Source organism: Giraffa tippelskirchi, chromosome 14, assembly GCF_054371585.1.
Source record: "Giraffa tippelskirchi isolate mGirTip1 chromosome 14, T2T-mGirTip1v1.2.pri, whole genome shotgun sequence".
Taxonomy (NCBI): Eukaryota; Metazoa; Chordata; class Mammalia; order Artiodactyla; family Giraffidae; genus Giraffa; species Giraffa tippelskirchi.
In genome coordinates, this window is record NC_137288.1 from 30,987,927 (window position 1) to 31,013,419 (window position 25,493).

Sequence of the window (25,493 nt, forward strand, 5' to 3'; positions counted from 1 at the left end):
CTATAATAGACAATCCAGGACTCCTTGTGGTTGAACATTTCAATTAATAGGTCTAAAACTCTAAAAATTGAATATTCTGCATTTGTTAAACAATCAATGAATTAACCAATGACTTAATTATTGTTTCTAGAGCACCCAGTAAGTACCAAATACTGAGTTAATAACATAGAAGACTGTCTCTATAAATCATAAAGAGGATACATAAAGGAAAAAAACTAATAATGCATTTTTCAAATGACAAAAATCTTTTAAATAATGGTATATTTCAAGTGACAGAAAAATTAATATTTCCAACAATATAAGCTATACCATTCGGAGAACTAGGGGAGCACTTGGTGGTTTGATCACTGAAAGGAGTTAATGACCTGTGAACTAGGAAAGAAATGTGAGAGGTTGTCCTAAGAAAAATGTCAATAACCATAACAGCTTCAATTAGTTCTCCCTATGGCAGCACTGGGATTTTGCTTTAGTTCAGCTAAGTCAAATGTATTTTTAGAAATTACTTTTACTAAGTCATTTAAAGGGGTGAGTGAAATAAAAGTAATATAAGACTCTAGAAAGCAGTCATCAATGACAAGGATTTCTAGCTTTAGGTTCCAGGAAGCTCTAATAGAAACCCCTGCAAGCTCTGCCATTCAAGAGTCAGGCCTTCTTTCTCTGTGTTTATGCTAAGATACTGAGCTGGGTTCATGTGAGTTGGTTCCATCACCAGATGCCAGAATCCTTAGTTCTTTCTGGAAGTTGTTTAGACTCTGGCTCAAGATGTGACTCATTCTTCCTGTTTTTAGGCTCCATTTTGGTCTGCATTTTGGTTCTTTCTTACATACATTGGTCCATTATTGAACTCAAGACACAGTTCATTGCCTGGACTCTCAGTCACTTTCAACATGAATGCCTTGGGAATGCTTTTCAGGGGTTGTTTGTTTTGTTTTATGTGTTTCGATTGGCATGTTGTTAAGGGTCGTCATTCCTCTCCACTAGAGCTTCTAAACCTCCATCTGTCTTTTTTTCTCCTTTTGGCAAAATAAGATGTTGTTTCTCTAACTCATGCAAATCTTAATCCTTAAGGTCACTGATAGCACCTGATGCAGAGTCTGTGCGTAATCAATTTTTGGTGAATTATTGATAAGAAAAAAAATTAACTGATATGTCTTGAGTCTAGGAATGATCCAGTCTTCTGTTCTACAAATAACAAGACTGCTCCTTGTTTAAATTTTGTCTTGAGTTATTATTCAGATTCTTCCCATGGGAGCATTTTTATTCAGACTATTGTCACTACCATTTCAAGTTTATCAAAAATGCATGTAAAATATAAGAAATATAGCAAAAGCAATTTCTACAAGCGAGAGGAGATAAATAGCATAGTAAATAAAGCCTTGCCAATTTTCCAAACTAAATTGCTTTGGTAAAGGCAGATCTACCAGAGTACAGGAGAGAAGGAAATGGCAAACCATTCCAGTACTCTTGCCTGGAAAATCCCATGGATGGAGGAGCCTGTTAGGCTACAGTCCATGGGGTCGCAAAGAGTCAGACACGACTGAGCAACTTCACTTTCACTTTTCACTTTCATGCATTGGAGAAGGAAATGGCAACCCACTCCAGTGTTCTTGCCTGGAGAATCCCAGGGACGGCGGAGCCTGGTGGGCTGCCATCTATGGGGTCACACAGGGTCAGACAGGACTGAAGTGACTTAGCAGCAGCAGCACCAGAGTTCAGAACCCCTTTCTGCAGCCCTGCTGAAGGAGACAGTAGCTTTTCCAACTACAATTTATAAATATTGAATTCAGACCCACTATTTGTACACTTCTAGGGTGAGGGTTGGGGCTCCCCAGGTGGCACTAGTGGTAAATAACCCACCTACCAGTGCAAGTAGACATAAGAGACACAGGTTCGATCCTTGGGTCAGGAGGATCCCTTGGAGGAGGTCGTGGCAACCTACTCCACTATTCTTGCCTGGAGAATCCCATGGACAGCGGAGGCTGGCAGTCTATAGTCCATAGGGTCTCAAAGAATCAGACATGACTGAAGCAACTTAGCATGCACACAAAGACAAGGGTTATATCACCTTTCCTTCTGACATTCTTAGATGTGCATTACAAGGATGATAAACATAACATAAAGAACTAGAAGGGCTTCCCTCGTGGCTCAGCTGGTAAAGAATCATCCTTCAATGAGGGAGACCTGGGTTGGATCCCTGGGTTGGGAAGATCCCCTGGAGAAGGGAAAGGCTGCCCACTCCAGTATTCTGGCCTAGAGAATTCCATGGACTGTATAGTCCATGGCATCTCAAGAGTTGGACATGACTGAATTACTTTCACTTTCAACAAATAATGCTTAAGTTTTGGAGAAGGAAATGGCAACCCACTCCAGATTCTCGCCTGGAGAATCCCATGGAATGAGGAGCCTGACAGTTCTGCAGTCCATAGGGTCGCAAAGAGTTGGACACGACTGAGTGACTAAACAACATCAAAAGGACTAGAAATGCAAGACAGAGAAAATTATTATTATATAATAATTTATTATACATGATTTCTAAAATTTATTTTTAGCATGCAATTTAGGGAGGAAGTAGGACACTTTAAATGCAATTTCCAAACATCCCTCCATCCTCAACAAAATTTTCTTTATCTTTCTCTTCTTTTATTCAGTCACCAAGAAAACAGGCCAATCAATGCTGAGTAAGTCACTGGCTATGCTATTGATTCTATTTTTGTTTGCCATAAACAACTGGTGCCACATGATAGCACTGTGATGGAAAGGTATATAAACATATTAGTGGGGAAAAGAATCGCCTCTAAAAACTAAAATGTACACGTGGTTATTTAACATAGTCTGACCTATTTAATGGCACTTCTTTAGTTTTATATTCCCCCTGTTGGAAGAACAACAACTATTTTAGGAAACCCAAACATTCAAATGTCAAAATTTTCCAAATGACTGTTCACTCATACCTGGGTACATGAAGACACTGTAGTGCAAAAAATACAACTCCCTTGTACTTATTAGAAAATGAAAAAAGGATTTATGTGATATCCAGGATATGAGAGATTCCCAGAGAGATGTCCCTGCCCTTAATGAGAAATCACAGAGAAGGCTGCCATCGCTTGCCTGGGTGCCTGGGCTTATCAGCAGGTCTCAGAGTTTAGGCCTCTGAGATATTGAGTGAAGATTATAAGCCAGATGGGCCACAAATTCTGTCAAGCCTTCTTGGCAGCTGCTCTCATTACAAAAGCCAGCCAGCCTTTTCCAAAAATAAGAATGTGAAGCAAATTGGGCTTATAGACCCTTATAATGCAATTGCACGCAGAGATAGGGGCCTGAGCGGGCAGGCAGAAATATTATTGATGGCTGGTGAAAACAGGGAATAAGATGTTATTAAGGCAACTCAGAGATAGATATCGATAGCTAATATAAAACCTTTATTGGTTTACAGGCTCTAGGAAAAAGGGTTCACAGCTTCGACCCTTTACTTTGCTTTTAATTTCACTGGAGGTGCAAAGTTTATGAATAAAACATATCTTCACTCATGATTCTGATATTAGTCACTACTTTCTCTGTCCCTTGTCCACCAGAAGCAAGCAGCAGACACTAACAACACGAACCTTGGAGGCTTTTACTTAGGAGGAGAATTGTGTGTGTGTGCTGGAATGAGAGAGGACCATTTTCTAGAAACACTAAAATTTGAGGGAAATAACAAATTGCGCTTAAAGAAAAATTCCAGAACAAGATGCTAAGGTAAAACATAACGTTCAAGTTAGCTGATGTGGTAAAAGAGAAACTAATTCTCATGACACAATAAATCAAAGTGGGAGGGGCAGGTAGAATCACCAGAGGTCCCAATGAATCAGACTTGTAATGCTAAGGGAAACATGGTTTGGAATGATATTTACTTGAGAGTAGGGCATCAGATGGAAGAATTAAATTAATTATTACTTTCTTCAGACTTTGCATATTACAACTGAGACTGATTCTCAGTTCCCATCTGCCAGGCATCACCACAAGGGTGACAGTTTTGCTCAGTTTCTTCCATTCTAGTAGAAAATAATAGCTAAACTGCATGTGAAACTGACTGAACTAATCAACCACCCCTTTGATGGACTATTATGCAATCACTGCACTTTATTCCAAAGTATTTATAAAATCAAGGGTGATGCAGCCCAGTTTGTATTACAATTAGCTTAGAAATAGAATTCAATTTGCACTACCCACCCCCCACCCCCCCACTCCTCTACCCTTCAGAATGCAGAAACCATAAGGGTGGCATGCATCACACACAGCTTATGTCTCTAATCAACCTAATTCACTGGATAGGGATCTCTGTAATCTGAAAAGACATTTTTACGTGGTGTTTGTATCTTGTTGGGTCATGAATAGATTTTTAAATAAAAAGACACTTGCTTCTTCCACAGACCACACAGCAAATGTTGGGGTACACTACAGTGGTGTCCCTGGGGACACACTTTAAATTTAAATATTTACCATTTGCTAGTGAGCACACACATCATATATCAACTCTAAGAATATTGATACCATGTTAAATTATCTGAAGAAAATATAAGAACTTTAAGAAATTATTTAGGTAAAAACAAACACTGGCTTGATTGGACTGGTAGAATTAAAATCTATTAATGTAAAGGTCATTTTTTTTAACTTTTTATCAAAATCATTAGACTCAACTGAGCAAAATCTGTGATATTTAAATAACTTGTTGCTTTTCAAAGAATATCCCCATAGTCATCAGCTATTGTGGTTATAGGGTCCACATTTCTGGACCATTTAGAAACATTGGGTTTTCTGAGTATATAACAGTAATTATTTAAAGCTGTCAGAAAATGTGTATGTTAATGTCAAGTTCACATGAATAGTAATTTCATTTGTATCTGTGAAAGCCAAATAATTTTATTACTCAACATTGTTTGCAATCAGTTTTGTGAATTTTAATCTTGAGTATTTTGACGGGTTGCAAACATATTGAAAAGAGTTATGACTTAGCATTTTTAAACTTTTTAAAAATTGTTTAAGTATTTGTCTTTTTATCATGAAACATCTGGTGCTATTCCATATACTTAACAAGCACAGAATATGTGTTAGACGGTTTGCTCATTGTCATATACATTTCCTTAATGGAAACCCTACTTGAAAGATAAAAGCCCTAAACCCCTTTGATATCATCAAGCATAAGAGGGGACTTATATTTCTTCTTCTCCCATCTATCTACTGATTCTTCTCAACCAGACTCTGTCTGGGTAAAACAAATTCAAGAAAATAATTATAACTCCAAAAGTATCTTCTATAAGCGGCCAGGGTTGTAGTAGAAGGAAAGAAGGGTATCAGATAAAAGACTAGATCAGATGCACTAAAATAGCATGTTTTTTTTTTCTTGCAATTTTGAAATAGCATAAAATTATTATCAAAATGGTCATGCCATCATATATAAGCTGACAGAGGAGAAACTATGTTTCTGACAGTTGTTTTATTTTAACTCTTATGGGCTCCAGGACACTAAAATGCTGCCTCGTTCTATGGCCTCATTTCTACATCTTACAGTGTCTATATCCACAGGGCAACTCAGGGGCATGGTATTATTCTGATGCCTTTCTGCTCTGTGCTGTCATGTCTCCTCAGCATCAGCCCTCACGGTGCCTCTGAATTGGCATTTGACACACAAAAGTGTGAGCTCAGAGGATTGTGACAGACATTATTGAAGTACTAAGTATGAGAGAAGAAACAAGAGACATACTTTTGTGCTCCTTGTTCTTGCTGCTATTGCAAAATTCTTTAATCACATTGAAGTCTAATCATTTATCCTAAGATAGTATCACCCAAGTTTTGCATTTTTCATGTCACCCTACAAGGGCATAGGTGGTTCAAGCTTTATTGAGTAGAGAAGGGAACTCTCATATCTTGATCAAGTACTATAAATTAAACACTGATCTAGGTACTTTTAATATATAATAACAAATATTAACTTAATTTCTTAAACAACATGTCTAGTCTAACTATTTCTTTTTAAACTGAGTATCAGAGTTTTCTCACAAATACTTGAAGTATGCATGGTTCTTGTTCAGAAGAGATCATTGAATTTGAATATAATATAACAGTTTTGAGGTTCTCTTAACTTATTACTGAAACTTTAACCTGAAAAAAAAAAAACTTTTTCACATTCAACTGAAATAGAACTTACTTTTTCTAGTGTACAAAACCAGGTTGGTTTTTTGGTTAATTTAAAAATATCTTAATAATGAAAATAAGAATCTGTAAAAAAATGAAAGAATATGAGAGAAATAAACATTCTAAGTAGTTTTAGATACACAATAACTTAAAAAGGTAAAAAAAAAAATCTGAAATACTCCACTGATTTCTCATCAGCTATTGCAAAATGAATGGGAAGCTCAAGTGAAGGGCTTTATGCTCTCAGATAAACATGAATGAAGGAGAACATAGGTTTACTTATAAATGTTGGTCCAGAGCAGAGTTTTCTGGCTGTCATTTTATTTAGAGATCTGACTTGATGTGGGCAGAGTAAGAATGTATTTTCTCCCTCCCCAAACCAAATGAAAACCGCAGAAAAGAACAAACATTTTTGTGAATCATCTAGGAGTGATTTGTAAATCCAAATCAGTGTAAGAGAAATGGCCGTAATTATCTTAGTGACAGCTGGATTGAAGTGGGAAAAGATCACAGAGAGATCTGAATAGCAGGACATCCACTGCAAAAACTGCACAATGCGGTGACTGGAAGAAAAGTTTCATGTTTGAAATAAGAAATTTTGGAGTGCATAGGTTGACTGTTGAAGTTTCTTGGGAGCTCACTTGGTATTGTGGAATAGCCGAAGAAATAAGACACAGTGTATAGGCTTGATATTGCTGAAACTGTGGCTATTCTTTCAATGGGGTTTAAGAGAGGCTGAGCTTTGTGAGTACCCTCCCAGCTGCCACAGTTTGTTGTTGAGTAAAAGTGGAAAATCAGCTCTCTCTTTCTGCCTCTCTCTGTCTCTATCACTCTCCTCAGGTTCAGTCTCCTTCCAAGTTTAAATTTTCAGTCAGACATTTGTGCACAGAGAGACCTGAGGCAGGGGCTCACTGCTCTTTCTGTGGACACCTGGTCCAAGAAGAATAAACCTCACACCAAGATTCTTAACATTCAAATTGTTTCCATGAGTATAAAGAAGGACAGGGGTTCTACCCATTGGAAACAGATAAGAACAAGGATTAAAAAAATTTTCCAAGAGGTAGATACATTTAAGACATATTTTTGACAAATTCAAAGGTTTTACTAAAATAAATACCTCTATGAAACAAGGACTTCCCCAGTGGCTCTGTGGTGAAGTATCCACCTGCAATGCAGGAGACACAAAAGATATGGGTTTGATTCTTGTGTCAGCAAGATCCCCTTTAGGAGGTCATGGCAACCCACTTCAGTATTCTTGCCTAAAAAATGCCATGGACAGAGGAGCCTGGAGAGATAGCGTCCATAGGTTTACAAAGAGTCGGACATGACTCAGCATGAACACTATGAAACAAACTCTCAAAGAAAATAAAAGTATTTTAAGGGCAAAACAGGCTTCCCTTCTGGCTCAGCTGGTAAAGAATCTGCCTGCAATGTGGGAGACCTGGGTTCAATCCCTGGATTGGGAAGATACCCTGGAGAAGGGAAAGGCTGCCCACTCCAGTATTCTGGCCTGGAGAATTCCATGGACTGTATAGTCCATGGGGTCACAAAGAGTCGGACATGACTGAGAGACTTTTTCACTAAGGACAAAATACTAAGACAGCATAAATTAATGTAATAACTTAAAAAGATATAGAAAAAATAAAGTGAAGCATATATAAAAAGCTACACAATAGCAGAATTACTACTGTTGAAAACACAGCCAGGAACATAATAATAAATCTGAAAAGGAAATTAAAATTAAATTAAAAAAATAGTTGAAAAGAATTGATGATATAAAGCTAGATATGAAAATAGGCAAAGTAAAGGAACATAAGCATAATTGGTATTCTGGTAGAAGGGCAACCGATGAATGAGGAAAAAAGATACAATTCAAGAAAATTTCTAGAAGAAAATTAAAGACTGAAATACACAAGCCAAGTTCTCTGGTGGTCCAGAGGTTACGGCTCTGTGCTTCCACTATAGGGGATATAGGTTTGATCCCTGGTTGGGGAACTAAAAGAGATAGATAGATAAGAAAAATTATATTGTAGAGAAAACAGATATGTCTCTTTGGAGATACACTCTGGTAATATTATCGGATTTCAGAGGTAAAGAATCTTAGGGTAAATAAGCCATTTTTTTCTTTAAAAATCAATTCACAGAAGGCAGAAAGACAGAAATGGCAGGCTGACTTCAAACCTCTTCAAAGACATATTCAAAGTTAGAAACAATATTATTTTGAGTTTCTTCCCAGAAAATATATTGCTTTTATTTTCTTTGCAGCCTAAAGTGTCATGTAGATTCACAGTCAACTGATAGATATTTTCAAGTTTAGTCAATGAAATCTTACTAAATAAAACTAAAAAGTAGTGTTTAGCCAACCAAGAAGTAAATGGAGAAACATATAGAAGGCCAGATAATGAGCATAGAGTCCATTTAAAGGTAACAGGGACACTGAACCAATTCTCTGAAGCCATGAGCCTCAGACTCAGGCTCCCTCACTGTACATGCTCTTTCCAAGACTGAGTGTGTGTATTTTGGATCCAGGTCTTCCTAATATTACCTTCACATGTGGTTATAGATTTTAAAATTTGCAAAAAAAAAAAAAAAAAAAAAAAAGATCCTTTAACACTATGGGTTAGGACTTCTGCCTCTACTTTAGTTTCCGTTTCTATCATCGGTACTCTTCTGTTGGGAAATACGCAGGGATTTTGTAAAATTAGCTAACAGAAACTGACTGAAGAATATTTTTAGATGGAATTTAACGTCGTATATTGGTGTGATTCATTGTCATTTCCATGGATTAGAGTGGAACTCTCCCAGCACCCAGTGTGGCCACCGTTGAGTGACAATGTAAATTCAGAAATACTCTGTCACTCTAAGTACATAAGCATTAAAAATGTGTGGGTTGCAAGAGAGAACAAGGTTTGAAAAGGATGGAGCTAGAATAGGTTCCTCGAAAATTTTTTGATTATTAAAATTTTGTCATCATCACCTAGCCAAAAGTATGTGATTGCTCATATTCACACAGCATACAAAATTATAATTTCACAGTTTTTTCTTTTTAACATTTTTGATGAGAATGATATGAAATAAAAATGCTGTGCTTGTAGAGCATTAATTTGTATCAGTGCTAAAATCAGTAAACCTATACGTGTGGGAAATCATACCTTGGACTGTGTCTTACTGTACACAGTGACTTATCTTGCCCTGATATCTAAGGGGTCCAGAAGAAATTAAATGAAAAACAGCCACTGCTACAAGCAAAATACAGAAAACAAATAAATTAATAAGTGATTTTATTATTTAAAAGAGTGTTTATCAGGTGTAAGAAAATTGAACTGTTTTGAAAGAGTATAGCTTGTTATGAAAAAATCCTGCTAAAGATTATCCTAAATTTGATAAGCATGATATAAACTTGTATACTATTATGAAATAACAACCTCAGATATGCACATGATATCACTCTAATGGTAGAAAGTGAAGAGGAACTAAAGAGCCTCTTTTTTATTTTTGATTATTTATTTTAATTGGAGGCTAATTGCCTTACAATATTGTGGTGGTTCTTGCCATTCATCGACATGAATCAGCCATGGGTGTACATGTGTCCCACCATCCTGAACCTCCCTCCCACCTCTCTCCCCACCCCATCTCTCCAGGTTGTCCCAGAGCACCAGATTTGAGTGCCGCACCTCATGGATCAAACCTGCACCAGTCATCCATTTTACATATGGTAATATACATGTTTCAATGTTATTCTCTCATACTGTCCCCCCTCACCTTCTCCCACATAGTCCAAAAGTCCATTCTGTGTCTCTTTTGCTGTCTTGCATGTAGAGTCATCATTATCATCTTTCTAAATTCCATGTATGTGCATTAATATACTTTATTGTTGTTTCTCTTTCTGGCTTACTTCACTCTATATGATAGGTTCCAGTTTCATCCATCTCATTAGAACTGACTCAAATGTGTTCTTTTTTATAGCTGAGTAACATTTCATTGTGTATATGTATCACAACTTCCTTATCCATTAGTCTGCCAATGGACATCTAGGTTGCTTCCATGTCCTAGCTGTTGTAAACAGTGCTGCAGCGAATATTGGGATACACGTGTTTCTTTCAGTTCTGATTTCCTCGGTGTGTATGCCCAGCAGTGGGATTGCTGGATCGTATGGCAGTTCTATTTCCAGTTTTTTTAAGGTATCTCTACACTGTTCTCCATAGTGGCTGTACTAGTTTGCATTCCCACCAACAGTGTAAGAGGAGTCCCTTTTCTCCACATCCCCTGCAGCATTTATTTTTTGTAGACTTTTTGATGGCCACCATCCAGCGTGAGATGGTACCTCATTGTGGCTTTGATTTGCATTTCTTTGATAATGAGTGATGTTGAGAGTCTTTTCATGTGTTTGTCAGCAATCTCTACATATATTTTGGAGAAATGTCTCCTTAGATCTTTGGCCCATTTTTTGATTGAGTCATTTATTTTTCTGGTATTGAGCTGCATGAGCTGCTTGTGTATTTTGGAGGTTAATTTCTTGTCAGTTGTTTCATTTGCTATTATTTTCTCCCCTTCTGAAGGCTGCCTTTTCACTTTGCTTGTAATTTCCTTCGTTGTGTAAAAGCTTTTAAGTTTAATTAGGTCACATTGTTTTTATTTTTGTTTTTATTTCTATTACTCTGGGAGGTGTATCATAGATTTATGTCAGAGAGTGTTCTGCCTATGTTTTCCTCTAAGAGTTTTATAGTTTCTGGTCTTACTTTTGGATCTTTAATCCATGTTGAGTTTATTTTTGTGTATGGTGTTAGAAAGTGTTCTAGGTTCATTCTTTTACAAGTGGTTGACCAGTTTTCCCAGCACCACTTGTTAAAGTAATTGTCTTTTCTCCATCGTATATTCCTGCCTCCTTTGTCAAAGATAAGGTGTCCACAGGTATGTGGATTTATCTCTGGGCTTTCTATTTTGTTCCACTGATCTATATTTCTATCTTTGTGCCAGTACCAGACCCATCACAAGCATGGAAATCAAAGCTGTAATAAAAAATCTTCCAACAAACAAAAGCCCAGGACCAGATGGCTTCACAGGCGAATTCTACCAAAAATTTAGAGAAGAGCTAACAACCTATCCTACTCAAACTCTTCCAGAAAATTGCAGAGGAAGGCAAACTTCTAAACTCATTATATGAGACCACCATCACCCTAATACCAAAACCAGACAAAGATACCACAATAAAAGAAAACCACAGGCCAATATCACTGAGGAACACAGATGCAAAAATCCTCAACAAAATTTTACCAAACAGAATCCAACAACATATTAAAAATATCATACATCATGACCAAGTGTACTTTTTCCCAGTGATGCAAGGATTCTTCAATATTCACAAATCAATCAATGTGATACACCATATTAATAAATGGAACAATAAAAACCTTGTGATTATCTCAGTAGATGCAGAGAAAGCCTTTGACATATTTTAACACTCATTTATGATAAAAACTCTCCAGAAAGTAGGCACAGAAGGAACATGTGCTAAGTCACTCAGTCACATCCAACTCTTTGTGACCCCATGGACTGTAGCCTGCCAGGTTCCTCTGTCCATGGGATTCTTCAGGGAAGAATATTGGAGTGGGTTGCCATTTCCTATATTTTAACATAATAAAAGCCATATATGACAAACCCACAGCAAACATCTTCAGTGGTGAAAAACTGAAAGCATTTCCTCTAAAATCAGGAACAAGACAAGGACGCCCACTCTCACCACTACTATTCAAGATAGGTTTGGATGTCCTAGCTACAGCAATCAGAAAAGAAAAAGAAATAAAAGGAATCCATATTGGAAAAGAAGTTAACCTCTCACTGTTTGCAGATGACATGATCCTCTACATAGAAAACCCTAAAGACACTGCCAGAAAATTACTAGAGCTAATCAATCACTATAGTAAATTTGAAGGATATAAAATTAATACCCAGAAGCCCCTTGCATGTCTGTACACTAGCAATGAGAAAATAGAAAGAGAAATTAAGGAAATAATCCCATTTGCCATTGCTACAAAAAGAATAAGATACTTAGGAATAAATTTACCTAAAGAAACAAAAGTCTTATACATAGAAAACTACAAAACACTGATGAAAGAAATCAAAGATGACACAAATAGATGGAGAAATATCCCATGTTCACGGATTGGAAGAATCAAGATAGTGAAATTGAGTATACTACCAAAGCAATGTATAGATTCAATGTAATCCCTATCAAGCTACCAACAGTATTTTTCATAGAACTAGAACAAATAACTTGACAATTTGTAGGGAAACACAAAAAACCTTGAATAACATCTCAAAAAAGAAGAATGGAACTGGAGGAATCAACCTGCCTGACTTCAGACTATACTACAAAGCTTCAGTCATCAAGACAGTATGGTACTAGCAGAAAGACAAAAGAGCCTCCTGTGAGGGTTAAAGAAGAGAGTAAAAAAGCTGGCTTAAAACTCAATATTCAAAAAACTAAGATAATGGCCTCCAGTTCCATCATTTCATGGAAAATAGAAGGAGAAAAAGTGGAAACAGAGGCAGATTTTATTTTCTTGAGCTCTGAAATCACTGTGGATAGTGAATGCAGCCATGAAACTAAAAGATGCTTGCTCCTTGGAAGAAAAGCTATATCAAACCTAGACAGCATATCAAAAAGTAGATATATCACTTTGCTGACAAAGGTCCATATAGTCACAGCTATGGTTTTTACAATAGTCATGTACTGATGTGACAATTGGACCATACAGAAGGCTGAGCATCAGAGAATGATGCTTTTGAATTGTGGAGCTTGAAAAGACTTTTGTGAGTCCCTTGGGCAGCAAGGAGATCAAGCTAGCCTGTCCTAAAGGAAATCAATCTTTCTAGTGTTCATTGGAAGGACTGATGCTGAAGCAAAAGCTCCAATCCTTTGGCCATCTGATGCTAAGAGCTGACTCATTGGAAAAGACACTGATACTGGGAAAGATTGAGGGCGAGAGAAGAAAGGAGTAAGAGAGAATGAGATGGTTGGATGGCATTACCGATTCAATAGAAATGAGTTTGAGCAAACCCTGGAAGATAGTGAAGGACAGGGAAGCCTGGTGTGCTGCAGTCCATCAGGTCACAAAGAGTTGGACATAATTTAGTGACTGAGAAACAGCAATTACCAAAAAATATAGAGCTGCAAGAAATTTTACCAGCTATATAAAGGTCAACTGACTTCTAGAAAAAAATACCGAATTATGTTTTTTTTTTATTCAAACTATAGTGATTTTTAAAAAGTCATTGATCATATGACAGTGTGAAGTCAAATAGAGAAACAAATTTATTATAAATATATGCCTGTTAATAAAACCATGCAATTCCCTGAGATTTTGGAAAGCTTGTATTTATTTGATTTTTCACATTCCTAATTTGTTGTGATTTCTCAGTCAAAAGAAATAATAATCTTTTTATGTACTTTTCAATTATAATTTTGTATTATTTAATTCAACAGGCCAAAGTTCCTTATGTTCTGGTATCCACCAAACCCAGATACACCCTTGAGTTAGAAAAAAATATATATTATATAATATAAATCATGACAAAGTGAAAATAAAAATACAATTAATGAAAAAATAGAAAGATGCAACATGGTCAGACTGTGTGTTAGTAGGTTGATTCTTTTGTTGTTGAGTTGAGTACCATAATTGTTGTTGTTGTTGAGTACCATAAAGGTACTCAAGAAGCAGAGGTTTGTTATATAAATATAATAACTAAATTATCTAAGAAACTAAATAACCACAATATTAGACAAGAGATAAAAAGAAAAACCTCTAAAGATTTAAAGACCCTGATCCTGGGAAAGATTGAAGGCAGGAAGAGAAGGGGACGACAGAGGACTAGATGACTGATGGCATCACTGAATCAACGGACATGAGTTTGAGCAAGCTCTGGGAGATGGTGAGGGAGGAAGGGAGACCTGGTGTGCTACAGTCCATGGGGGTGCAGAGAGTTGGACATGACTGAGTGACTGAACAACAAAGATTAGAAAGACAGTTAATTTTCTTCTCTTTCATGATGGAGGGTTGCAGTAATTATTGATAAAGCTTGAAAGCAAGATAGAGACAAGAATATTTTCTAAAGGCATATATTTAAATTTTTGAAATTCTTTTCATATAAATTCATTAAATTTTATATAATTTATCACAATAGTAATTTTGTAGGGTAAAAAGTAGAATGTGGGTATTAAGTGGAAATTTAGTAATTCATTGTCATTCATGTTGCAGTGCTAATAAACCCTACTTGGGGGGAAGAGATTAAATTTGTAAGTGGAAAGGAATAAAATGAATTGAAAGTATACAAATATCAAACAAACAAAAGAAAACATATATGTTACAGTGATATTTATGTATCAAGAAGCACTGAAAACTGAATATATATTTAATCACATAATTTTAAATGAAAATTTTGCAGAATTCCTTTAGAAAATAAGTATTCAGTTAAAGATCCTTCTTTCAACCTAATTATAAAAATCTAAGTTTTCACAATAATAGTTGAGCTCTTTAAATATTTATATGATTATGGATCCGGCAAAATAATCCTTGACTAAGATCACAAGGGACTTTACAAAGGCCTTTATAAATGCAAATTTTAGAAAATTTCCTAAAATTAGTACACTGTGTGCATATTTTCTGTGTCAAAAATAAATCTTTTTCTGAGGAAAGATGTTTTTCTTTGCCAGCCTTCTCAGGGCAAAAAAAAAAAGTTGGATTTTGTTTACAGTTAGAAAATAACTAGGTATTTGTGACTATGTAGACATCTCCCTATTGGGTGAAACAGAATGAACCCTTGTCATTCTTGTGTTTTCAGTTCTAGGGCTGATTGCATAGCCCTTTTGGAATCTCTGCCAACAATTGAGCACAAAAGTGGTTAGATTTGGGTATGGAGGGAAGTAGAAGGATGAATAAATGACCCTTCCCCTATCCAAGCCTCAAAAAATACTCATTTTTTGTACCAATGACATACCCCCATGGTGACTGTCTTATCACACCCACTTTGAAAAATCCACATCAAAATCAGTGCAAACAGACAGAAACATTCACCTTCAAAACTCTTGAACTAAATTACCATCTGCAGGGCGATGTGTGGGGGCAGTCATCTATTCATTTCCAATTACCTGAGAATAGCAAGAAAAATTTGCTTCCAATATTCTTGCACCCCAGCTGGTCGTCAGCTTTCTGGGACATGACATCAAGGGTCATTAATGCCAGAAGCACTTGTTTTCCAGGAGAACTGACTAAATGTTTCGCTGTGCTGGCTGCTGTTAGCTCAGCTGCTACTTGCTCTGGTTGTAGTTCAATTTCTCTTTTCATTTTAGATTTTGGTCTCCCTTTTTTTTCCATTTTACTGAGTAATATATGACTCTGAATGATGTGTGTAATGGGAAACTGATGTTATGAGTGTACTTTATTGACACAGCTGCCAAAAAAAAAATGGCTTAGCCTATATCTCTAAATAGTGCAATTTATTGTTCTCTACCCCCCACTCACCCACATATAATGGTAAATGAGAGAAGAGATTGAAGAATTGTAATTTCAACTTTCTCCGCATATACTTAAAAAGAACTCAACTCCCAGTCATAAAACTCGAAGCAAGCTGTTCCTTCTCATGGAACTTCATGTTCTGAGATATGCATTCCACTGCAACAAAAGTGTCCACTGGCCTTGGAGGGCCCTGCTCACCTAACAGGAGGGTAACTGGGGACTGAGTTTTCATCACTGCATTACCCAGAGCTAAAGGCTGCACTCTGAGAACAACTTCATCCCCTTTACTAAGCCAGCAGAATGATCCATCGCTTCTTCTTCTCAATGTAGAAACCTCTAAGCACTCTAAATTGGCCTGTGGTGATGGTGAGACTCTGGGAGAAGACATTCTTCAGTCTAATGTTAGAGGAAATTGTGATTCTGTGCTTTCAGTTTGCAGTTATATGATGGTTGATGTGCATTAACTGGCTAATACCCATCAGTATCTCTGTGGCACAAGGCATACAGACTTCTATTTTCCAATTATATTTTATAAAAAGAATTCATTGTTGTGTGCTTAAATGTTTCTATGAGAACAGTCAAGTAACTTGTTTAATAAAAGTGAGTATATTGCAATAATTAAAAATGTTTGATAAATGAAAATGTAAGTACAAACAATGTTTAAACATTTTGCCAGGGATCAAAAAATTATATTTGTGTATATATCAGAGATATTGAAGAAAAGATTGCAAGAGTTTTAATGGGGATAAGAACCATCAATAAGCAAAAGCAATATTCATGTAGACTACAGTACTAGCCTACCTCTATGCTGGCTACTGATATTAATAGATGATCTTTAAGATTGTGGATGTCTTTGTGGGTGTGTTTGTGTGTATTTACGTACATGAGTGTTGTTTTGCAGGCAAGTATATCTATTCAAGAATGTGTATTTCAAAGTGTTGGAGTGATAACATGTTATTCTTGGCAAAAAAATATAATCAGGAAATGAGATTGGAAATGAGATAATGGGATTGAAAATACTATGTAAACTATAACATATTCCACACATGCTAATAATTGCTATTTGAATTTCATGTTATAATAATTATTTATGCATAGTAAAATGATCACTTTCTAGTGGAATAGTGAGGCTCTTTAAGCAGTTTCCTAAAGATGTAAATTGCCCTTCATTGGATTGTTATATTTTAGAATATGAGTGAATGACTCCAATGCAATACCTCAAATCTTTAACTGCAGAAATTAAATTTTTCTTGGTACAATGTGATCTTCAGTAAAGTATTTTAGCTATTTCCTAATAGCTTTTGTTTTAGATAAATATGTATACAAATTTTATTTGTATTGTATTTTACCCTTCCAAATTATAGCACATGCTGGCAGTCAACAATGCACAATCAAGAAAAGACTTTATCCCCTTCTACAAATCAAAATTATCTCAACGTAGCTTTAGTTTTTTTTGAGACATAACCAAAACACCAATTCCTCTATGTTAATCGAGTTATTCAGTCAATATTTATCATGTGTTAATACTCTATGACAGGAAATCTCTCTTCTATTATTGCTAGTGTTGCTGTTTCTGTTCAGTTGCCAAGTCATGTCTGACTCTTGATGACCCCATGGACTGCAGCATGCCAGATTTCCCTGTCCCTCACCACCTCCCCAAGTTTGCTAAGGTAGCCATGAAGAAATTTACACAGTCTGTCTTCCTGGTACATGGGGCCCAGTTGAGCTACCTGATGTACTGGTTCCAGGGGAGAAAGCTAAGTAACCCCAAAATATTAACTCTTATTACAAGCTCTGCTAGGAAAGAGTAAAAAGTTGAGTAAGACAAGACAGCCTGTATATCTGGTAAAATTAGAGCAAGAGAGAGAATTGGTCATAAAAGTATTATCCAAGAAAAATTACAAAATCACATTTTCAGTTTAAAAGGATGCTCTTTGGGTCACAGGGAGGGTTGGAGGTGGGGAGTCAGACTCAAAGTAAATAGCAGCAATCTAGGCAAAGGATGCAAATGCTTCTACTATACTGATAATGGTGATTGGCACAGAACCAGGATTGAAACTCAAGTCTGGCATCAGAGTCCACAAGCTCATCTCGCACTCTGATAGGCAGCAAGGACAGACTGTGTGCTCTTTGTAGCCTGATGGAGCACCTCAGAGCCTGCATTTGTGAGCTGGCATGTCTGTGTTCAAGTACAGCCTCCATGCCTTCTGCATTGTGTACACCCTTGCAACTGTCTACCGCTCATTGCCTCAGTTTCCTATATTGTAAAATAAACATGATAATAAAACAACTAATTCATATGTGTGATATAAAGACTGAATGATTTCAAATTTATAAATCTTTACTTCAAGTAACCATGGACACATAGGTAAAAGCATATAGATGTGCATTAACTAAAATACAATTTTAGATGTGTACTGGTTATTGAAACTGCCTTTGAAAACATTACTTGGAAGTACTTCTTTCATTCAGATATCTTATTTTCAAATGCCCATGGGAAAATAATCGGCCTTTCTATTGTGTCCTGCCGTTGTTTTGGGGATGTCAACTTTGACTTTAGTTGCATAAGTTACTTAATAGCTTCCCAAAATGCAAAATATTCACTGCTTGTCTACAAAATTGCTATTACCTTGGAAGTTAGGCAAACACTTGTTTTTACTTTAACTGCTCATGCAGGTGAGGAGAAGCAATTTTTACACCTTGGATAATTCTGACACGTAACTAACATATATGTAACTAACATTTCATTTTTACTCCCTCTGTTGGTAGACATTATGTCACATATCTCAAAAATGGTCTTGTAAAAACAAGATCCGGGTGGGGGTTGGGGGGTGGTTGGGAAACATGTAAGAGAAACAAACCTGTTTCTCTGCTTGTTTCACTTCTAGCAAACAGCAAAAGAAGTCATCCCTTCTTTGGCTGAAATAGTATTAGTTGAGCCCTGAAAATTGCACTATTGCCACTACTGAAAAGTTCATTGTTTTTTTTACTCATGTGCCAGGAACAGAGTATTTGCTGACCCAGTCATGAATCTGATACAAGCAACTGGTTCAGGTACATGTGTGAAGCAGCCCACAAGCAGAGGTTGGATCAAAGCCAGACAATCTGTCTAGGACAGGATTCAAACTACTCAGCTTCTTTGTGATGACTTAGTATCTTATCAGTTACTTGGATCTGTTACGAGGTAGAATATTGGATAGCTATCATCTCCAAAGCTACAAGTATCCAATAAAATAGAAAGTTTTTTTAAAAACCCAGCAGGATCCTTACTCCCAATCAGGCTGCCTATTCACAGAGCCAAGCCTCCATGGGACTAGGAGTTAGTGGGAGGTAGGGATGAGAAGGGAGAAGGCAATGGCACCCCACTCCAGTAATCTTGCCTGGAAAATCCCATGGATGGAGGAGCCTGGTTGGCTACCGTCCATGGAGTCGCTAAGAGTCGGACACGACTGAGCGACTTCACTTTCACTTTTCCCTTTCATGCACTGGAGAAGGAAATGGCAACCCACTCTAGTATTCTTGCCTGGAGAATCCCAGGGATGGCGGAGCCTGGTAGGCTGCCGTCTATGGGGTCGCACAGAGTCGGACACGACTGCAGCGACTTAGCAGCAGCAGCAGGGATGAGAATCCTTCTAGAGATATCTTCATGCCGTCATGATCTTGGATCATTCTCTATCCCTTGTCTGCTTGTATTGGTATCATTTTGTCTTGGATTCTTGTTACCATAGTGACAACCATGCAAATAGAACACTGAAAAGAAATGTAAATGTTGGTAACTTCAGAAGGAAAGAAGATGGAGGAAGAAAAATAGATGTGATAACTTGGACATTTCCTGATGTTTAACCAGCGAGAACTAGAGTCCAAAGCTCAGGAGGAAAAATAAAAAAGCATTTTCAAGCAAAACATGGGCGTTCCAGCTTGGAAAGACTATAAAGTATAAGATGGAAATGTTTAGCATGCTCACATAGCAAGATCCTGTTTTTCCCTGCATACCATGAGTAGATGAGATTGAAACTGAGAAGAGAGGTGATATATTATTAGAGAAAGGGCAGATTTGAAGGAAAATCATGAAAACATTTAGTCTTAAGAAAAGTGGCATGTTCAAAGTGGAAGATTGACCTGGTTTATTTCTTTTCCCTCTCAGAAACCAAGGAGACTGCAAGGCACTCCTAAATAATAGTAACCATGCTGTTTATTTTGTGAAAGCGTCCTTCAGCAACAGACTTAAGAGTTGTCCCTGTGCCTAACTGAACAGAGGGAAGAATTGGAAAGAAATGCAGGACCAGGTGAGAGAGTGGGTCTCAAGAATGAGAAATTTTCACCAAGGCTAATGTATTCTTGAAAAGGTATTCAGGTTTCAAGTAAATCCCATCTAAGGAGACTGCTCCCTTGTTGAAGGGACCTCAGCGGCAGAATAGGCTGAGAACTATAAGAGCCAAACTATACGATACATTTGTCTCCTTTACTCTTTTCAGCCAAGTCCCCAGCTGAAGACTGTACTGGAGAGAGGGAAGGAAATGGGATGCAAATTGAGTTTAAGATTAAAGTTTTAAAATGATTTGAGTTTTTATAGCAAGATCAACTGGAAAGTTATGGTTTCTGCTCAATATGTCATTAAAGGACAGGAAAAGGAGATTTAGCTGAGCAGCATTCAAACCAGTGGTTGGGTAAAAGATTCATATTTATATCCTACTGCATAATTTAGAGTCATCAGTAAACTGATGATATATAACATGTATAATAAATATGTAGCAAAAATTAATGATAAATCATCTTGTTTATTTGAGTGTTTACTTGTTTATTTTCTCTCTCCTTACACTAGATTATAAGCTTCATTAAAATCTCAGCAAAAATAAGTGAATTTTATAGTTATGCTGCATTAAATCAGTCTAACAATTATAAAATATAAAAAGCAAATATTCTCAATCCATCAACATTTATTATAAGACATTTAAATTTCCAAGGATCTCTGAGTTCTTTGCTGTCCTGAGACTCAATAATTCAATTGCTTATTTCGCCATTTATTCACTCAATAAATATGTATTCAAATTCATACATATTGCAGTATGGTAGGGAGGATAGGGATTGCAAATGTACTTAAGAAACAGCTTTTTCCAAAGAACATAGAATCTGAACTGGACAGACAGGATTGAAATTCAATAAATTAGTTGAGAAACAGGTTTAAATTAGAGAAGGAAGTTGTATTTACAGGTTCCAGTATCTTTTCAGAAGACTGAGTTGGTCTGGTGTGTAGTTCTCAGGGAAGCAGTGACAGATGTATAGAGTTTGTGGGGCCACTGAGAGTTGAATGTATTGGTTGGAATAAGTGAAGATGTGGAAGTAAAGTGGGGATTATAATACAATTTGAAGTCCTCTACGAGAATACTAGTAGCATTTGTAGTGACTAATGGGGGTGAACCAAGAACACAGTGCTGAAGACTTTGACATAAACTGATGGAAACCATACCATCTTTCTAAAGGAAGCTGTAAAAGACAGAACTCCAGTGGGGAGAATAGGCAGAAAAAACCAGTAGCCTAGGTGTGTTTAAGATCAGGTGTGTTTAAGACCAGGGTCTTGAAATTGAAGGATTCAGGAGGAGTCAAATTGAAGAAAGTGAAAGTAACAGAGGCAAAGTAACAGGCGGTTGTATTCTTCTTCCTACCAATCACTATTATAACCTAAATTTATAATCCTAGATGTAATATTTGCCATGTGATTAACATGATTTTAGAATTGTATTGGGGCTAATAAATGGAGAATAGTGATTCTAACCCAAACATCCTTAGCTAACCGGATTGAATTGAGAAATTTAAAGAGCTATGTAGAATAGTTTTTCTCCCAATGGTGTAATCCAGGAAATATATTAATATATGATTATTACATCTGATATAAACAGTAGGGGCCAGTATTCCTGAAGCTATCTATCTGTATGGTCTTGCGACTCAACCACTGGAACATCTACAATGTGAACAAACTGAATTTATGTTCTCTTCAGGTTGCTTTCATCCTTAAGAAAAGCCCTATAACTGCTGATCAATATGCTGTGCAGAGACTCTTCCTGAAACTGCTGGATAATTTTTACTGCAGTTATAATTATAACATTTACTCATTTTTTGGTGTAATTACTGATGCTCACAGTAGCTCCACTTGAATATTTCAAAATCATTTGAATATTAATTTAAAACACATTTCTTCTGTTTATTCTTCTTTTATTTTTAGCTGCTACAGTTGCTGACTTTCTAAGAGAAGCCAAAGGAATATCACATCCCTGAAGCCTGCCCTGACTTTTGCCATCAAGTAATGAAGTCAGAGCACATGTATCCTGCACTGTTCATTTGTTGTTAATTATGACAGGTAAAAATCTCTTGCATTTTTAACTCTTTCATTAATCTTAACTCTTTATATGCTTGTGAATTCAGTTAAATGTTAAGTTCTTTGAGAGGAAGGGTGATGTGATAGATCAAAACTAACTGTAGCCATGAAGCAAGGTTGTTATTTCTTCTTAATAACTATTGTGTCTGAATGCAATGAAATATGATCACATTTGTTTGAATCATTTCCATTTGCCTTTTAGAGCCAGAAATGGGTTGGCAGTTTTCTTTTTGTAACTCGAATGACTTTGTACAATCTGAATTGCCAAATACCTTTCTCTCTTTTCCCCACAAACTTTCACCCACCTATTGATGTCTTCCTGAATCCCTTCTCAGATCTTTTCATTTTCTTCCACCTTACACTCTATCTAAAATCAGAGAAACTTGTTTCTGCAAATATACTAAGCAAATGGTTATATTTCTAGATAATACAGTGACTTAGCCACTCAAATAGGTAAGGTATGATTTTTTACTTCTGTTTCATTGACCATACTAAAGCCTTTGACTGTGCGGATCACAACAAAATTCTTCAAGAGATGGGAGTACCAGATCACCTTACCTGCATCCTGAGAAACCTGTATGCAGGACAAGAAGAAAATGAACCAGACATGAAACAAAGGAGGCAGCAACAGGGTAGTGACCAGAGCGAGCCCTCAGTTCCTAGCATGGAGCCAGCAATTGTGACAGATCTTCAGGGTGACCTGTGGCAGCAGAGAGGCTGGGGTACCATCTGCTTCTGGGGGATGGATCAGCTAAAGGGCTGCTTGAGACTCCTAGATGGCAGATCGGCGTCTCTTGGAACAGGCACTGTGGACAGCACCTCTTGGAACAGCCAGTGATTCGTAGGCAGCAGATCAGCTTCAGGACAGGCAGCAGCAGCAGTGAGGCCAGGGTGCCCTCCACTCCTGGGCATCCTCCAGTGTTGACTCCAGCCTTCCTGGACCCACTTCCCAGACACTCCAGCAGGGCCCTTGCCTCGACTCATAGCAGCACGTTGACCGATACCCAATGGACAGTGAAGATTTAAATGTTCAATGAGGATGAGCAGTGGGACAGCCAGGGCACCAGACATGTCATCCAGCTATGCTGAATAGTTGAAGGGCATGCCCCTGCTAGTTAGGGCCTGACAAAACATTGTCCCCTGGAGAAGGGAATGACAAACCACTTCAGTTTTCTTGCCTTGAGAACCCCATGAACAGTATGAAAAGGCAAAAGGATATGACACTGAAAGATGAACCCTCCCATCCCCAGGTTGGTAGGTATCCAAAATATACAACTGGGGAAGAGCCAATAAATGGCTACAGAAAGAATGAAGAGGCTGAGCCAAAAAGGAAACAACGCCCAGCTGTGATTGTATCTGGTGGTGAAAGTAAATTGCAATGCTGTAAAGAACAATATTGCCTAGGACCCTGGAATGTTAGGTCCATGAATCAAGGTAAATTGGATGTGGTCAGAAAGCAGATGGCCAGACTGAGCATTAACATTTTAGGAATCAGTGAGCTAAAATGGATGGATATGGGTGAATTTAATTCAGATGACCATTATATCTACTACTGTGGGAATGAAATCCCTTAGAGGAATTGGAGTAGCTCTCATAGTTAACAAAAGAGTCTGAAATGCACTGCTTGGCTGCAATCTCAAAAATGACAGAATGATCTTGGTTCATTTCCAAGGCAAACCATTGAACATTATCATAATCCAAGTCAATGACCCAGCTACTAATGCTGAAGAAGCTGAAGTTGAACGATTTTGTGAAGACATACAAGACCTCTTAAAAAAGATGTCCTTCTCATCATAGAGGACTGGAATGCAAAAATAGGAAGTCAAGCAATAACTGGAATAATAGGAAGTTTGGCCCTGGAGTAAAAGATGAGCAGTGCAAAGGCTAACAGAGTTCTGCCAAGAAAGTGCACTAGTCATAGCAAATACCCTCTTCTAACAACACGAGATGACTACACATGGACATCACCAGAAATGAGATTGATTATGTTCTTTGCAGCAGAAGATGGAGAAGCTCTATACAGTCAACAAAAATAAGACTGGGAGCTGACTGTGGCTCAGATCATGAATTCCTTATTGCAAATTTCAGGCTCAAATTGAAGAAAGCAGGAAAAGCTGCTAAGCCATTCAGGTGTGACCTCAATCAAATTCCTTATGATTATATGAGTGGAGGTGACAAATAGATTCAAGGGACTAGATCTGGTAGACAGAGTACCTAAAGAACTATAGATGGAGATTCACAACATTTTATAGGAGGTGGTGACCAAAACCATACCCAAGAGCACGAAATGCAAGACGTCAAAGTGGTTGTCTGAGGAGGCCTTACAAATAGCTGAGAAAAGAAAAGTGAAAGGCAAAGGAGAAAGGGAAAGGTATACTCAACTGAATTCAGAGTTCCAAAGAATAGCAAGATGAGATAAGAAAGCCTTCTTAAGTGAACAATGCAGAGAAATAGAGAGACACAACAGAAAGGGAAAACTAGAGATCTCTTTAAGATAATTGGAGATACCAAGCAAATATTTCTTGCAAAGATAGGCACAATAAAGGCCAAAAATCAAGGACATGATAGAAGCAGAAGAGATTAAGAAAAGGTGGCAAGAATACACAGAAGAACTGTACAAAAAACCTCTTAATAACCCAGATAACCACAGTCGTGTGGTCACTCATCTACAGCCAGACATTCTGGAGTGTGAAGCTAAGTGAGCCTTAAGAAGCATCACTACAAACACAGCTAGTGGAGGTGATTGAATTCCAGCTGAGCTACTTCAAATCCTAAAAGATGATGTTGTTACAGTGCTGCTCTCATTATGCCAGCAGATTTGGAAAACTCAGCAGTGGCCACAGGACTGGAAAAAGTCAGTTTCCATTCCAATCTCAAACAAGGACAACGCCAAAGAATGTTAAATTTTTCATACAAATACAGTCATTTCACATGCTAACAATATTATGCTCAAAATCCTTCAAGCTAGACTTTAGCAGTACATGAATTGAGATCTTCCAGATGTACAAGTTGGATTTTAAAAAGGCAGAGGAACCAGAGATCAAATTGAACCAGAGATCCAACATAGGCTGGTTCATAGAAAAAGCAAGGCATTCCAATAAATATCTACTTCTGCTTCACTGACTACTCTAAAGCCTTTGGCTGTGTGGCTCACAACGAACCGTGGAATATTCTTGATGCGATGGGAATACTAGACCACATTATCTGCCTCCTGAGAAACCTGTATGCAAGACAAGAAGAAAAATTAGAGCTGGACATGGAACAACTGACTGGTTCAAAATTGGGAAAGGAGTACATCAAGGCTATATATTGTCACCCTGCTTATTCAATTTATATGCAGAGTACATCATGCAAAATTCTGAAATGGATGAATCACAGGCTGGAATCAAGATTGCTGAGATATGCAGTAATTTCAGAAATGCAGATGATACCAC

General features: G+C 37.3%; 1 long non-coding RNA gene across 1 annotated transcript; it reads left to right on the top strand.

The window, feature by feature from the left end:
- Nucleotides 1-19,438: 19,438 nt before the first annotated feature.
- On the top strand, nt 19,439-24,404 carry LOC145534244 (uncharacterized). The gene is made up of 4 exons (XR_014074376.1): nt 19,439-19,712; nt 19,831-19,972; nt 21,907-22,041; nt 22,557-24,404. It is a non-coding gene; the product is annotated as an uncharacterized LOC145534244 (long non-coding RNA).
- Nucleotides 24,405-25,493: the final 1,089 nt, after the last annotated feature.